Consider the following 17,362-nt stretch of genomic DNA (forward strand, 5'->3'; position numbering starts at 1 on the left):
TCTATATTAGTACTGATAACAGACATATTTCAATGTCTTCCAGTAATTCAATGAAAGGAAACCACTACATATCTCTAGAGTAGTTTGCCATCTCATCCTTTCTTGGGGAAGATGCTATATGGCACAGCATCTGGTGTATTTTAAAAATATATACTTATTTTGAAATCAAACTGAAACTTTGCACTTGGAGTGGAAAACACTGAAGGTTATGGTATTCTTCAGTATGTCTACATGTCTGAAAAATACACTGCTTCTTATACCTGTAACCTCAAATACTGCTACAGCTGTCATGCTTCTGCACTCCATCTATGGAGAATTTGGTCATTCAGTCTGCTCCAGCTGTTGCTCTGTTCTTTCCCTTCACTGCACTTACAGTTTCCTTATTCTTTGTAGTTGTACCATTCTCCCAGTCTGGGACCACTAGGGGGACCTTTGCCAGCAGAGTTGCTTTTATAGGTTGAAGGTTCAAAGGGCGGGTTTTGTCCCCTTCACAAGCACAACCACAGCCCAGAAAGAGGGCCAGGAACAGGGCAGTTCTTCCCCTCACCTGTCATGGAGAAAGATGTCCTCTAAAACTGTACACAAGATGCAGTCCACTTTTCAGATCTGGAGTCAGACTCTGCTATTTCCTCAGATTGCTTGTGTTACTGGAGAACAGGTTGGGTTACTTGAGATGGTTGAGACTCACAGTATATCCACAGGCAAGGAGGGAACAGTGTCTTCTCATCCTCTGATACAGGTCCTGTTTCAGTGCAAATTGGCTTACCTGTTGGATCCAAAGCCACAACTGACCTCCTGTCAGCATTGCTGTCCTTCAGGAGTTGACACAAGGAATAATTGGCCTTTTCCTAAATCTAAATGTACACCAAGTAATAAAACAAAATTTCTGGGTAGAAATCAGTGCATGTGATTCACATTAGAGGCGATGTTCTCTGTTTCCTGTATAAATCAAACTCCAAATAGAGTCATCTTCCTGAACAGGACTGAAAGTAGACTTTCCTCCATTCATGTGCATCTGAATTCTTGCCACTTGCAGCAAGCCTGCAATATCTTGTGTAAATGCTTTGCAGTTCATCTCAACCTTGGTTAATGTCTTTCTAAACATGGCATGAAAACTAGAATCATAGAACAGAATCACAGAACCATTTTGGTTGGAAGAAACCCTTAAGATCATCAAGTCCAACCATAATCGAACTCTAGTACTACACCATGTGCCTAAGAACCCAATCTATACATCTTTTAAACACCTCCAGGGATGATAACTCAACCACTTCCCTGAGCAGCCTATTTATGAAACAAGCCAGGATGCTGATGGCTTTTTTGGCCAAGTGGGCACACTGCTGGCTCATGTTCACCTGGTTGTCAAGCAACACCCCCAGGTCCTTTTCCACCAAGCAGCTTTCTAGCCACTCTTCCCCAAGCCTGTAGCATTGCCTGGGGTTATGTGACCCAAATGCAGGACCTGGCACTTAGCCTTGTTGAACCACATACAATTGGCCTCAGCCCAACGATCCAGGCAGTCCAGATCCCTCTGTATGGCCTTCCCACCTTCCAGCAGATCAACACTCCCACCTAACTAGGTGTTGTCTAGAAACATACTAAGGGTGCACTCAATCCTCTTGTCTGGATCATTGATAAAAATATGAAACAGAACTTGTCTGAATACTGAGCCCTGGGGAACACCACTTGTGACCTGTTACCAACTGGATTTGACTCCATTCACCACAACTCTTTGGGCCCAGCCATCCAGCCAATTCTCTACCCAGTGAAGAGTATGCCCATCCAAGAGATGAGCTGCCAGCTTCTCCAGGAGAATACTGTGGGAAACAGTGTCAAAGACTTTACTGAAGTCTACACAACAGCCACAGCCTTCCCCTCATCCACTAAGCAGGTCACCTTGCCGTAGAAGGAGATTAGGTTGGTCAAACAGGACCTGCCTCTCATAAACCCATGCTAATTGGGCCTGATTGCTTGGTTGTCTTGTATGTGCCACATGATGGCACTCAAGATGATCTGTTCCATGACCTTCCCCAGCACCGAGGTCAGACTGACAGGCCTGTAATTGCCCAGATCCTCTTTTTGGCCCTTCTTGGAGATGGACGGCACATTTGCCAACTTCCGGTCAATCGGAACCTCCCTGTTTAGCCAGGACTGCTGAGAAATAATGGAAAGTGGCTTAGTGATCACCTCTGCCATCTCCCTCAGTGCCCTTGGATGGATCCCATCTGGCCCCATAGACTTGTGTGTGTCTAAGTGATGTAGCAGGTCACTAACCATTTCCCCTTGGATTATTCGGGCTTCACTTATCAACAGATATTCCTCTTTCCTTGGCTACCAAACTTTACCTCCTAAATTTTTACTGCTGCTTAATGTCTTCACATAATAAATAATGGAACATACATAAATTACATTATTTTGTAAAGTATTTTGGTGAACTTTGTGCCTCCAGGTTTTATTCTACTTATATATCAAGAGAACATAAATATCTGCAATACCCGGATACTAAACATGTCCCAAAAATCAGGGTTCTTTAGCCAGTGTGCATAAAAATGAGCCAAATTAGTATACAGAGATGAGATACTGTGTTTATTACAGAGTTGCACAAGTCTGGATGCTGGAATAAAGCCAGCATCCCAGCAAGAAAAGTAAAAGGCATTATATACAAAATCTTATCACTACGTTCACACCCTCAGGACAAGTCCTAAGAGTCAATTGGTTACACATTTGCATATCACATTACAGAATTCTTTTAGCATATAATGAGCAACATTCAGCTAAAAGTCAATCTTGAGATATGTGTTAAAGCAATACTCAATTAATTGTGCGGTCTTCAAAATGTCTAAAGCTGCAAGGTCAGTAGTGTCTGTAGTTTGTGATTAGGTGTTTTGCAAGCCACTCTTTGTTATATGAGCAGATCAACCTAAAACTGAAAGGATTTATATATCTTTAGGTTAGCAATTGCAGACAGGATTCATTATTTTAAGCAAGGATAACAAACATATACAAGCCTCACAGAAACAGGCCCATAACAAATACTTTGTACCCACTCAGTCTGGATACAAAAGGTAGCAGAAAAAAATCTTGTCTTTTCATGATGTCTTTTCCCTGTGTTTCCCGTAGCAGAGACTCTGGCATGGTTTCCAGAAATTCTTCTAAAATAAATAATTTATTTGCAAGGTACAGCATAAACCAACTCAAGCTGGGTGCCTCCTGAAGAGGGACCCTCAGTGAAAAAAAACTTAGACAATTATATCCCCACAATCCAAGCCCCTACCCCTTGTGTGCCACTCTGGGCCAATTGCAAAATTAGAGCCTAGGGTCTCCCCGTTCTTCATCAGATCTCTTCATTTTTGTCAGGTGGGCTGTCAATCAAATTTCTGACCTCAGTTGGTATTTTGCACCTGCAACTGGAGAAAATAAGTTCTTGGTAATAGCCAAAACATTCTTCTCTTAGATGCCATTCTGTTCCTTATCTCCAGGGATGCAGCTCCCCTTATCTTCTAGCTTGAAGACTCTGAGGCCTTTTTTACTTAGAGAAGCAGAAAGTTCAAAGGTTCACAGTTTACAGAAGTTATGCTAAGCAAACTTACTTATGCTAAGTGAATTCTATGTGAGCAGTTTCTAACCAAGTTCTATAAGGAGCAGTATACCAAATAATTAAATAAGCTAAGGCAGTCTCTTCCCTAACAATGATTTTCTATTATATCTGATCCAGGTAGGCATGCCTCCTTCAACTAACTGATTGAGGCTGCTCAGGGGCAGGATGCATTCAGCCTTTGGCAGAGAGTGAACCACTTGGCACTGTTGTCAACCCCACAGGAAGTTATCACACCCTGACTGGTGAAAATATGACTCCACAATAAATGCATTATTATGTGTATATAATTCTTGTAGTTATCCTTTATGTTATATGCATAAATATACACAATGTTTACAAGTTCTGCTGCCACAACTGTCACTGGTAGGCCTCCCATGCCCCAGGCAGCCATCCTCATCTGTAGGAAGCTGGCCTTGTTCACCAGTACAATGATGAAGGAGCACATCTCATAGAAGAAAACAGAGAGCACCTTGGGCAGCAGCAAGGGCATGGCCTGCCCAGAGCTGATGGTAAGCAGTGTCATGGGGGCAGGCAGAGTCCAAACTCAGGGAACAGAAATGCAACCAGAAAGGCCTTGGCCTAGCAGGAAGAGCTGCCTGCACAAGCAGCAGATGCCAGCTGATGCTGGAGGATGCTTCCTGGTGGCACGGGCATGGTGGTGGCTGGGCTCAGAGAAATTGCCCAGGGAGGTATTTGGCTCTGCTTCACAATGAGTTTAGCAGCAGCAGAGAAACCTTTGGGCTTTAAAAGCAGATTTAAAATGGTTTCCTACAGATGTTATTTGAATTAAGTTGCTAGATAATTATGTGAAATCTAGGAGTTATTTGCTAAATTTTTCTTCACACCTCCAAACTTTTAAAAGGTAATTTTCACAACACTGTTTTCCTTCTGCTACATTTTGCCGCCCATTGATTTTTTTTTATGTACCCACAATCAATCATCTCAGCAAAGAATTTTTTCTCAAAATCTGGTCCTATGGTTCAGTTTATTTTTAAACTAGCGTGTGGTGATCCTGACCAGAAGACCATTGTACACTGAAGGATTAGTGAACCACATAAAAGTTAACCTACTTAGGCTCAGGTCTATGCCCTGCTGTACTGCATGTAAAGCTCGGCCTGTGTTGGGCTGTGCATATACATTGGCCACAGAATAAACTTAGCTTGTTGATCGTAACAGAGGAGCCTGCAGGTAGCTCCCACTCAGTACTGGTAATTACATCACCTATGTGACCTTGCCTTTATCTAACAGCGCAGCAAGAAGCTCTTATGCAAACATCCTTCCTGTTTGATGGTAGAAATAGTGAACAGAGTTGCTATCTTGTAAGAAAATCCTAGAATAGCTTGAATGACCAAAATGGAGTAACCCTTCCATGGATGTGATCTACATGGCATGCTGCGCTCTCATCAACGTTCAATGCTGAACAACTCAGGGTTCCCAGAACCTGAAGGGATGTAAGGTTATCTATTCATTATCTATATGTTCTCTCCTTTATAGTGTTAGCTCTAATAAATAGTCTTTTAAAATGATTCTTTACAGAGTGTGAGCGCCTTTTGTACCGGGATCATAACAAACCAGCACCTCCTGGCACAAATCACCAATCTCACCAGAAAAAAGTTCTCAATTATGAGTAGATGGGAATTCCAGGATCTATAAGCACTCACATCGTAGAAATAGAAAAAATAATGCTGCAGATCTGTACTGGGTGTAAGGCAAGGTTTTGGGAACAGAGGGGCTGCAGGGGTGGTCTCTTGAGAGAAGAGAGACCAGGGACTGCCCTGTACTGAACACAATCAGTTCCACATGGCTTGGCAATGGAACCTATCATAAGAGGTACTTGCAAAGGATTAAAATACTGCATGGAATAAGTAATGATACTGAGAATCGAGGTGGGAGAATCCTGTATTTTTATATAGAGGGAAGAGAAAACTTTGGCAGGGGCACCCAGCACCAAGGACAGCTACACTCTACAGATTTGAGTATCCCAGACCTTTTATCAAGAATTCATTAAAACAAAAGCAAATATGGCAAGATATATGCAAGGGTGAAAAATCATGGACTCCACACAATCCAATGTGAATTCAAGCAAAGCCAATTTATTACAGAAACAAGCCTCCTTATATATGCAGTTATTTCCTGATCATGTGTCCACGCTCCAAGTATGCATTAACTGACTGGATATTGTCTATGTTCACGAGCTGTCCGCATGCCCGAGTCTCTCTGCTAATAGGTCTGTTGATTTACGTCGTGTTGCTGCCTCGTAGCTGCTGAACTGTTTTACTTCCACAGCAGATCCTGTTTTCAGCTTTCCAAGGTGGCCTTGAAATTCCTTTGGGCCTGGCTAGTTCAATAACAAATCTCCATCTAATAGAAACCCATCCACAATTCCCCCTTTTTGTTCTTGAATCAGCCAGGCCTTGTTTACAGCACGCTGAATCATCTTTGAAATACACTGCAACATACAACACATGATTAACAACATAATTACAATTACATATAATTCAGTTAAGCCTTACTTCATAAGATCAAACAACTATCCACCTATTCCCAAGCTTTTAAGCCATTTGTCAAACCCTAATTCTACTATGACAATCTTGTTGATGTGCTGTTTTAGTTTGTCTAAAACACTATGAATAGATTCAGAATGATCAGACAAGCTCACAACCATGACCTAGTGTTAAAAGCAAAAGATCTATAACTGTGCGATTTTGTAGAGTAGCATGCCTAATACCATCAACATCTACTATTAATTGAGTTAGTATCTCAGAAGTTAGATTAGCCTGTTTAAAAGAAAAATAGCTTAACTTTGATATGTCTCCTAAAGCTTTACCAGCTGCTAGACTAGGGAGAAAGAGTGCAGTAGATACTATGGTAGGAACGCCCCATAATTTTACCTCATTTTTGCATTGACTGTCTAAGTGTAATATCGCCCTTTTGGCTCTCCTGCTGTTTGTTCAAATTGCCATTCTCCACAGAAGGTACACCACCTGCTTGCTAATAGGCTTCTAGACCACCAGGTCTGTGAGCATCTATAACACTGAATTAGGATCCACGGTTTACATCTGAAACAGTCCTCACAAATTATCTCCCTCCTGTCCGTCTGCATCCGTTAAATCTTTGTTGTCTTTATTCAGCCATGGCTTGACCCATTTCGCAAGAATCCACTTTGATCCTTGTCCTGTAATGACACAAGCATAACCTTTTCCCTAAGTTATTAAGTGGAAAGGACCTTCCCATTCACCTGTAACACCATTGCGCACTTTGACCTGACACTGATATTTTCTAAGGTCTGTCAGATGGCCTTTTAAACTTGTTCCATGGAGAATCATAGGTGGAATATCGAACCCTTGGAGGAGGCGTAAAAAGTTCAAAACATACAATGCTTTGCTCAGCCTGTCATATGGAGTAGTGCAGTCACTTCCCCCTTTTGTTTTTTTTTTAAAAAAAAAAAAACAAAAAACAGTTCGGAATCAGATACGTGCATTGGGCCTTGACTACATACTCAGAATCACAAATCAAATGTAGAGGTTCCTCCTTAAAAAGCTCTAAGTAATGTAAAGCTGTGCCAAGTTCTGCTAACTGGATTGAACCTTCAATAATTTTTACAGAATGATGTCAATTGTTATCTTCACACCAAACCACTACAGCTTTATGAGACTTCCCAGAACCATCAACAAAACCTGTGCAAGTATGTAGGATCAGACCAAATACAAGTACGGTCTGTGACCTGATGTTAAAGACTTGCAGGTTCTGCAGCAATTTACATTTAGGCATGTCAAAAGCTGTGCTGTTAAGAAAATCAGCTAGTGCAATTTACAAGGACATAGATTACAAAAAAAAAAAATCAGAATTAAATTTCACAACTGGTACATATATGACAAAAGGATCATGACCTATTAAGACTTAAATTCATTCCCTGCATTTCTTGATCAGAGTAACAATCAGTATATCAGTCTGTTAGCATTCTCATCATACTGTCCCACAATAGCCACAGGTTGTTTCTGTGTTGTAGCTATAAATAGACAAATCTGCAAGTCCAGTCAAATGCAGTTAGCTTGTAAGGTTGTCATAGATTTATACATCAAAGTTTCTAACTCCATTGTGCTTGTCATATTTATTGGATATTGTTTTCCCTTACTGGATCGAAGTCCTGTTTCAGGTCTATCAGTGTAGTGTTTGCTTTATCGAAACATTATCTGCCAATACTAATGGAAATACAGCATTCGAAATTTCCTTGGAGATTTCTCACTTGCAGCAAGCAGATCTGCACCATCCAAGCAGCTTCTTGTAGGACATACAACTACACAGAATTCTCAGAAAACATTATTTGAGCTTACAATTTACTTAACAAATCTTGACCCAAGAGAGGGGCTTTCTAGCAAATACAAGAATTCATATGGTAAAACTTTGTTCCAAATTTGGCATTCCACTGGTCTCAAAAAACAGTCTTTCTTTCATTCTCTCCCATGACCTCAAAAACTTGCATGGTGAATTTACTAATAAACCTCTTACGACTAGTTACCACAGAGTAAGCCTATTAAAAAAATTTTTAGTTTAATTTCCCAGTTTCATTAGAACTACGGATCTGCTAGGGATGCTTTCAAATTTCAGCCTCAGATTGCTCCATTCAGTATTACAACATTGCTTCAGTGGGAGGGGGAGAGAAAACCCCTCCTTTTGCCGCTTTAAAAGCAGACAGTCAGGTTTTTCCATTTTTTTTTTTTTCTTTCTCTTCTTGCTGCAGTTTAGATATAGCTAAGGCCACGCAGCTGGCATAGTTGCTGGTACGAAGTAGGAGGCTCTGGAAAACTCCTCAGTTACAATGAGTTGAGTTATCTTGCAGCTTGACACAGGCCTGAAATTTATGTTCAATCACAGGCCTGGGATACTTTGCTTTTTTGTTTTCCCATTTCATTCCAACCATAATACACTTAATACGCAATTCCAATTAGCTCAACAGTCGTTACATTCCTCAGCCCCATTTACCTTTTACAATTTACAGATGTCAAAACCCAGTATATTAAACATCAATCCATTATTCCATTTTCCTCTATCCAAATCAGTTCATATTCTAGCAACTTTTAAATACAACCTCATACAATACCAAGTTCACATCCATCATAGCATTTAGTTTTATTTCCCATACCTCCAACCAGCACATAAATTCAATGCGAATCAGAGTTTAACAACTTCGGTTATTTTCTGGTCTCAAAATTACTAGATAACTGTAGGAAACAATTATTTTGCAAATACAATAGGCCCAGGCAGGATCTCTCAGCAAAACATATTTTAATAACGATTTTGCAAGACCGGGTGTTCTACCTAAAGGTAGGCACACCGAATAGGGCAAAAAGCCCCTGCTTATATCTTCCCAAAATCCCAGACGCAATTTCCCTCCCCCGTTACCCATTGGTTGGGTACTTCAGGATTTACAGACTATCCCGACGCACACAATACCCTTCCCCTTATCAATCTATTTAAGATATGGATTCCTGGTACTTTGGCTACACTAAATTAACTTATCAATACAGGTATCGGTACGTATACAGGTGTCAGTACATATTACGGGAAGAGACTGTGTATTACATTAAGAATTCATAGTCCGATGTCTCTCAGTCCTTCCCCTCTGCTGCCTCTGCTGGGGTCAGGCGCCAGGTCCTCAGTTATGTACAAACAACAGTTTTTCGTTAAATGTTCCTTAAAATAACAATATGAGCAGTTACTCTAATGTGTAAGGATGCATCCTAACGGGGAGCAAGGTGGTATTTTAGCAGCAGAACTGGTTCCCATTTTGTAATTATCTCCCCAAACAAAATTCTTTTAGTATCCAATATATATATATATATATATGTAAACTAAAATACTGAGCTCAGATATGAAAACCAAATACCAAGTTCAAATATGCAGATGGATCACATTTACACCAACTCAAGACAATATCTCGGTTTTTCCATTGCACCTTTGGGCCGCTTACTCCTCAGGCAGGTGGAGGTACTGCTGGGTCTCCCTGACAAAACAGGTCAGTGCACGCTGGAGCCCAATCGGCACCCACCTCCCCACCGCCACAGCAAGCTGGACTGGGCAAGGCTTTTATTAGCATCTCATCTGGTGTGATACAACTGTTATCCCAAAAGCAGGATACTTTACTTGGTGTGCATACAAAAGAGTTAAATTTAGTACACCAAGATGAGACACAGCCTATCACAGACTTGTGCAAGTCTGAATGCCAGAATAAAGCTAGCATGCTAGAAAGAAAAGTAACAGCTGTTAGACACAAAATCTTATCATCACATTCACGCAGTAAAGAACTGAATTACTCACGGTCTTCTGTATAATAATAAAATATACATTTTTGAGTCAACAGATTCTCATGATTTAGCAGTCTGTGAACTTACTGTACCGTATAACAGGCAAAGACTTATTAAACTGTAATATGCTTAAACAGATACCTATAAAGAAAACATGTTAATAAGGAAAAGCATCTTGCAGATTTCAGCAAGTTTTCTATGACCTGTGTGTTATCAGTTAATTCTCTCTCAGCTTGTTGAAGTCCAAACCGTTCCACCTGTAAAACTGTCTGTAATGATCTAATGATCTCTTGTAGGGATTTATTTTGTTCTGCTCTTCTCGCCTTAAAAACATTAATTGCAACAAAGTATTATACTTAAAGGTTCTATCCTCCGGCCACTTTTCCCAATCACTTAACTTATATAGCAGCCAACACTAATTTCAATATTTAACAAGATCATATTTTCTCCTATTTCCAAGTGCTGTCCTATCTTTTAAAACACCTCCCAATACCGATTTCTTAGGAACACAACTGAAAACAGTCATTCCTGACCCCATCTTGTAAGTAAAAACCATGAGAAGAGGGAGGGAGGGAGGGAGGGAGGAAAGTACAGTGAATGGGAAAAGTGGGGAGAAGGTTTACTTATGGTGTACTTATAAAATCAATACCAGAAAGAAACAACTGTAACAACAACCAGTAAAACAATTAACTCACATTCCTGACAAGCTGCTTGATTTTCAGAGAGGCAATACACATAAGCATGTAATATGTGCTGTAAAACTCGCAGATAACACATTGATAGCAAACATGAGCATTCTCTACTGCTAATTTCAACACCAGTGCTTCCTTAGCTTCTAAATTTTCAACCTGCTTATTGATGGCCTCCTGAAGATGGTCAATAAATTGCATGTAATTCTCACTGGGACCCTGATTAATAGTTGTAAATGATTTGGCTGCTTTGTCGGTTTCAGGCACCTTTATCATAGCTTAATATGCAAGGTCTGTTGACTGCCTCAGGATTTCAGAAACTAATAGCGCCTGTAACTGTGATGTGCCAATTATAACCCGAGTCTCCAGTCGCACCCCCTTTCCCATCATGATCAGCATGACCACATTGCCGACTGCTGGATTCATTTGCTATTAACTGATCTAATCTTTCACATAGTTCTTTTGTCCAGTTCTTATCTGGTGACTCCTTCTGCTCTCTCATGGAAGTTGGAGGGTTAAAAGGCGGTAGAGGTGGATACAAATTGGTAAAAGGACTGATAGTACACTTGTTTACGATTTTAGCATTCTCAGCTTTCACAGGTTCTTTGGGAAAGTCATCTGATTCCAATCTTTTGGATTTGTTGTTCTCACCAGGGTTGGGTAATGGTATAGGAGGTCACCTGCTCTGCATTTTTCCTCCTCCCCGCACCGGACTGCTGAACCATCGGGGGTGCCAAAGGCACAGCAGGGGATGGAGTAGGGAGGGTATCAAAGACACAAACTGGGTAAGATTCATAGCGATTTTCAGGTTTCTTATCAGGCTGCAATGCTGCAAAAATTCCGGCAGCAGCAGACCATTCAGCCTTAAAATCTTTTAAGGTAGTAATGTAAACTTCCATGTAGTTGCTAATGATTTAGCTTCTTTATCTCCATTGCTGACCTTATCCCATAATTTCTGCCCTATATCGTCCCAAAGTTCATGTTTAAAAGCCTTCTCGGTTTCTGACGGGTAGCTGTTAGTTCTACACCAAACTAACAGGCTACAGATGTTACTTTCTTCATATTTCACCCCTCTCTTAGAGAGGATATGCGAGAGAAGACGCAGTATTGCTTCTTCTTCTTTAGATATATTCTGCCTCATCTCCTCTTGCCCCCTGCTGCTCACCTCTTTGGGTGTCCGTTGCAATGATGTCCAATCTATTCTTCTTCCGTCGCTTCCGTAGCAATCAATCGGGAGGCACGCAATCTGCAGACTACATCCAGGTCACAGTCCAGCTGCGCCGTCTCCAGCCAGTGTTGGAAAGTAAGATGTGGGAAAGCAAGATGTGTGGTTCCAGCCACCTGGATGATAAAGGAAGATCAGTACTAACATGACCATCTGGACAGTCAAAGACATAATACTAACATAACAATATATAAAGGGCCTTGGACAGATTACTTTGAAGTACGTTTCTCGTAATTGTAAAAAGTTATAGCCCAGACTCATGAGAATGGTATCTCGGGCCGGATAACCACCCCCAAGTGCATGGGATGTGTGAATGCCCTTCGGGTTGGTCTGTGAACGAGTGGAAAAACAAGTGAGACAAACATCACATGAGTTTAGTGTGTTCTTAATAACAATTAGTGGAAAAGCACCTTTTGTAAACATCTGAGTCCAGGCCTGTACCTGTATATCTTATAAATTGTCAATGGTGAATAAAGAAGGCAGCCTAGGCCTAGGTCAGCTCTCTGCTTGGCCAGGCTCTACGCTCCTTCCTGAACAAGATGTCTGTCTCTGCATGAATTTCTGTCTGCGTCCTGGTATGCGCCGTTCCTAATCACCGCAAGCCGGGGCTCGTTCCTCGCAACAGTCGTCCCCTCGCCACAAATTCTCCTCGCGGATCACGTAGGGGTCACCACTTGCGAGGGCAAAAAATCATGGACTCCACACAATCCAATGTGAATTTAAGCGAAGCCAATTTATTACAGAAACAAGCCTCCTTATATATGCAGTTATTTCCTGATCACGCATCCACGCTCCAAGCATGCATTAACTGATTGGATATTGTCTATGTTCATGAGCTGTCCACGTACCCGAGTCTCACTGCTAATAGGTCTGTTGATTTACGTCGTGTTGCTGCCTCGTAGCTGCTGAACTGTTTTACTTCCACAGCAGATCCTGTTTTCAGCTTTCCAAGGTGGCCTTGAAATTCCTTTGGGCCTGGCTAGTTCAATAACAAATCTCCATCTAATAGAAACCCATCCGCAGATATGGTATTACCTGTTCAATAATTTCCTTTGGTTTATACTATGTTTTGTAGAAAGTGCATATAAAAGCCTAGAATAAAATAACAATAGCACAGGAAACTAAGTACTTACACAAATACTCACAAGTATGTGCATACAGAGTCCTTAACAAAAATGAGCAAGCATCAGGCAACCTAAGGTGTAGTCGTTACCACTTAAAAGAATTAATCCTGTCTGCAATTGTTAACCTAAAGATCACAGAATCACAGAAGCACAGAGTGTTAGGGATTGGAAGGGACCTCAAGAGATCATCTAGTCTAATCCCCCTGCTGGAGCAGGAACGCCTAGATGAGGCTACACAGGAATGTGTCCAGGTGGGTTTTGAATGTCTCCAGAGTAGGAGACTCCACAACCCCCCTGGGCAGCCTGTTCCAGTGCTCTGTCACCCTCACTGAGAAGAAGTTTTTTCTCAAATTTAAGTGGAACCTCTTGTGTTCCAGTTTGAATCCATTACCCCTTGTCCTATCATTGATTGTCACTGAGAAGAGCCTGGCTCCATCCTCGTGACATAAACATTAATGAGGTCACCCCTTAGTCTCCTCTCCTCCAAACTAAAGAGACCCAGCTTTCAGTTTTAGGTCAGTCTGCTCCTCTAACAAAGATAAGAATGACTTGCAAAGCACCTAATCAGAAACTAGAGACTACTGACCTTGTAGCTTTAAACATTCTGAAGCCCGCACAATTAGTCGAGTCTTGTTTTAACACATATCTCACGACTGTTGGATAAAGTGTCCTTTAGATGAACATTGTTCATTACATGCTAAAATGATTATGTAACCAATATGCAAATGTATAACCAATTGACTCTTTAGGACTTGCCCTGAGTAGTGATAGGATTTTGTATATAATGGCTGCTACTATTTTTTCTTGCATGCTGGCTTTATTCCAGCATCCAGTTTTGTGGAACTCGAATTAACAATATCTCATATCTGTGTGCTAAATTTGGCTCATTTGCGTGCACACTGGGTAAAGAATCCTGGTTTTGGGACAACAAAGTGAAGCTGCCAAATTAATGTATACTGTGATAAAGTTATAAAAGACGTACCCATCATTAACCAACTGACATGAGGTAAATACTTTCTGACCACCTGCAAAACGAGGGGATATTTTTCAAATTTTAGATCCTTTTGCACGACAAGAGGGAGACAGAAGATTAAGTAATGCATTGTTTAGAAGCAGAGTGCTTAGTTTATATTTAACTAATAATTAATAGATGCATTGTTAAGAAACTAAACAATTAAAACTAATATCATCAATTATTTCTTAGTATAGATGTATTGTAAGTAAAAATTTTCAAAAATTGTAATGCATATGTAATAATTATGTGAATATAAGCAATGCAAGAGCATCCAGTCTTTGGAGTATGATCCCCACTGTTCCTCAGCGCTGATAAAATAAAGAATGCTGCTTAACATTATAATTGACTCTGTTGTTAAGTTTATTTCTCTGTTTCAAAAGGCACAGTGCAGTAGTGAAAAACCTAGAAACAATATTTTTGATGCATTTCTGCTGTCCCTCATTAGCAGTGACAGGACTGACTATCTGCACCAGAAAAGATGCAGTCCGATACTGGCCAGTAATATAGGGACAACTTTTAGTCAAGATAAGAAGTGACAGTTGCCCCTGCTTCCTGCAGAAATCCATCTCCCTCCTTGCAGGCTGCCACACCTACCATTTGCCCTGGAAGCCAGTTCTCTCTTCCTGTCATGTAGTCTGTTGTGATTGGCTGATTGGCAAGGCTTTCATCCTTATCAGTTGCAAAGTCCTAGTTTGTCTGCAGCTTCTTGATAGCGCACCAATTAGTGTGACTGACCATGTTTGTTTCTGATTGCTGTCTGTGTTAACACTAATTGGTCTAGTTTTATGACTCTGTGTTTGTCTCTCTCCCTTATCCTCCCAATTGAAAAAAAAAAAACCAAAACATTCTCACACTCCACATATCCTTACCAATTAGTGCAACTGACAAGATTTGTTCTTATTAGGACCTCCCTTAACATGTATCTGTCAGGTTCGTCTCTATATGTTCTTGTTTATAGCTCCTTTGACCAGATACCCTTAAAGGAGCAGACACTCCTTCCACATATCCTTACAATGTGAATTGTGTTATGAAAATTCCCTTCCCTGACTATTATATCAGTCTTTATATTATGCAAGTGTATTAACTTTGTTAATGTATATATTAGTTCACATTATACACTGTAATGTAATGAGGTAGTGGAATTTTACTGGAGACTCTGGTACTGTCCATGCTTAAGTAAAACAAACTAAAGGATAGCCTGGCCCTGGAAATAAGGACTTTACTTCTTAGAAGCTTAGAGCTGTCCACAAAGGATAAAGGATACCCCTGGACAACCAAGGTAATGTCAGCATCCTAGCCCCTCTAACATGTCCTTGAAACCCTCCTGGCATTGTCTGGCATCATAGATAAGTAAATATGGGAAGACTGACTCCAGAGACATCTGGATGAGTAGAGAGATGAGTTTTTTCCCCTTGTCCTGCTGAGGAGGGGGAGTGAGAGAATGGGGCTGAATGGATGTCTATTAGCCAGCCAAGGTCAACCCACCACACCATTTCTAGATTAAAGCTGCTTCAAGAAGTTCTAGGCACTACTCCCTTACTTGTTTTGGGCTGCCACATCACATCAGATCTAGTCTTTGTTTCAAAGGAATTCTCAAAGTTTTGGTCAGAGAACTACTAAAATTTGGTCTCTCAACATGCTTGAGAAGGTTAATTTATAATATGTCAAATTTCAACAAACAGGTAACATAAACACCTATATGTTCTGTGACATGTCAGAACCATAGGATTATAGAAATGAGGAAGAGAAGGATTAAGAATTACCAAACACCGCTGAAGGGGAAATTAAAATTGTAAGTGATCAGCAGTGGTAATTTGTGACCAAGGAATGATCTGGCATAGAAAGCAAGAATGCCCAACTGCAGAAGGGGTTAAACTGACTGGAAGCAGGAATGCCAGAGACAGGAGGAATCCCTGTAAGGGAGTGAAGTTTCCCTTGGTGATGAGGTAAGAAACAGCCACAGCACTGTCTTGTAGCAATTTTGGAATGCAAGTGCTCAGGGGTCACCTTTGGGCAGCAGAACTGGCTCTGGGGGATGAATCCAGTGCTGGGCCAAGGCACCCCATGCCTACACTCATGGGACCGGTACTGGTGCAAGTGTATATAAGGAATAGGCTAGTGATGCAACTTTGCAGACTCCTTGTAGAACTGCATATGGTCATAGGACTGTCCGGTGTATTTTTCATTATTTTTTTAAATTTATGCACAAATGTGTATTTAATTTGCCTCAAGGGGTAAAATAAAAATTCCCCAACATGGCACACATGTAAACTAAAGTTGAAAGTTAAATCAACTTTTTATTCAAAGCACCTATTGAAATGACAGTGCTTTTACTCTTCTGCTGTTGTCATGCCAAACTACAGCTTAATCTTATGAAGTATAGAACACTTCAATATTTCTTGTATGCAATCACTTTTTAATAAAACAAAAAGCAGTCTTCTACCTCAGGATTTTTACTTGTTTTTTCACTGATAAGTTGTTACTTACACAAAAGTACTTGAGCTGTCTGAATTTTTTCTACAGCTACATAGAATTCAGTGTATTGTCATAATGAAAGAAGTATTGTGCCAGTTGTCAAAAGCATTACAGTTGATTGGGAAAATCAGTTCTGTCGAATTAAGTTATGACTTGGATCTGCAACTGTGCCTTGTGAAACACCACTCACAAGCAATTCAGAGTTATGACTCACAAGTACAATGGATTCATGCTCAAGGCTTATTTTGGGATCAGACTATTTGTATGCAGCCAACTGAACAGTCAAAAGCATGTAACTGAGAATTTCTAAACCCATACCCATGAATTACCAGGTAGTTTTACATTGGCTAAGAAGCCTGAAATGACTATGAAGTGTTTCATTTTTTTAATCCCAAAAGACCAACACCAAAATAATGAATACATTATTTTAAACAAACTGGGTTAATACAATTTTCTACCACAACAGGTATCAATTATCAGAGAAAATAACAATTGCAGTTTCTGCTGTAGAATTAGACTACTTTTCTGAAACAGTTGTATGCATTTAGTCAGTCTATATCAAGTAATTGAACAATTTTTTTCTTCTCAAGAAAGAGGGAAAGTCTGAATTCTTATCTGAATTTCCTGACCTGCGATGAGAGGAAGGAGTTAAGAGCAAGCAGCTCAGTAAATATGACTTGTTAACATCCCTTAACGTAGTAGCTCAACTAAAGAGTTTATCCAATTTGGATTCAAAATTTCCATAGCATATTAGGAATCTCTGGTTGCCTTCCAAGCAAAATACAGAAAGAGATCACCATGAGACAATGGTATTTGAAAGTACACAGTACTCATGAGGTGACAAGATGCCTAGTATGTTTCATTTATTTGGGAGATATATGAAATCACACAGTTAACATACATACTCAAAACTACCTTTGGAAGCCTGTTT

The sequence above is a fragment of the Nesoenas mayeri genome (genome assembly GCF_963082525.1).
Source record: "Nesoenas mayeri genome assembly, chromosome: W".
In the NCBI taxonomy this organism is placed as follows: domain Eukaryota; kingdom Metazoa; phylum Chordata; class Aves; order Columbiformes; family Columbidae; genus Nesoenas; species Nesoenas mayeri.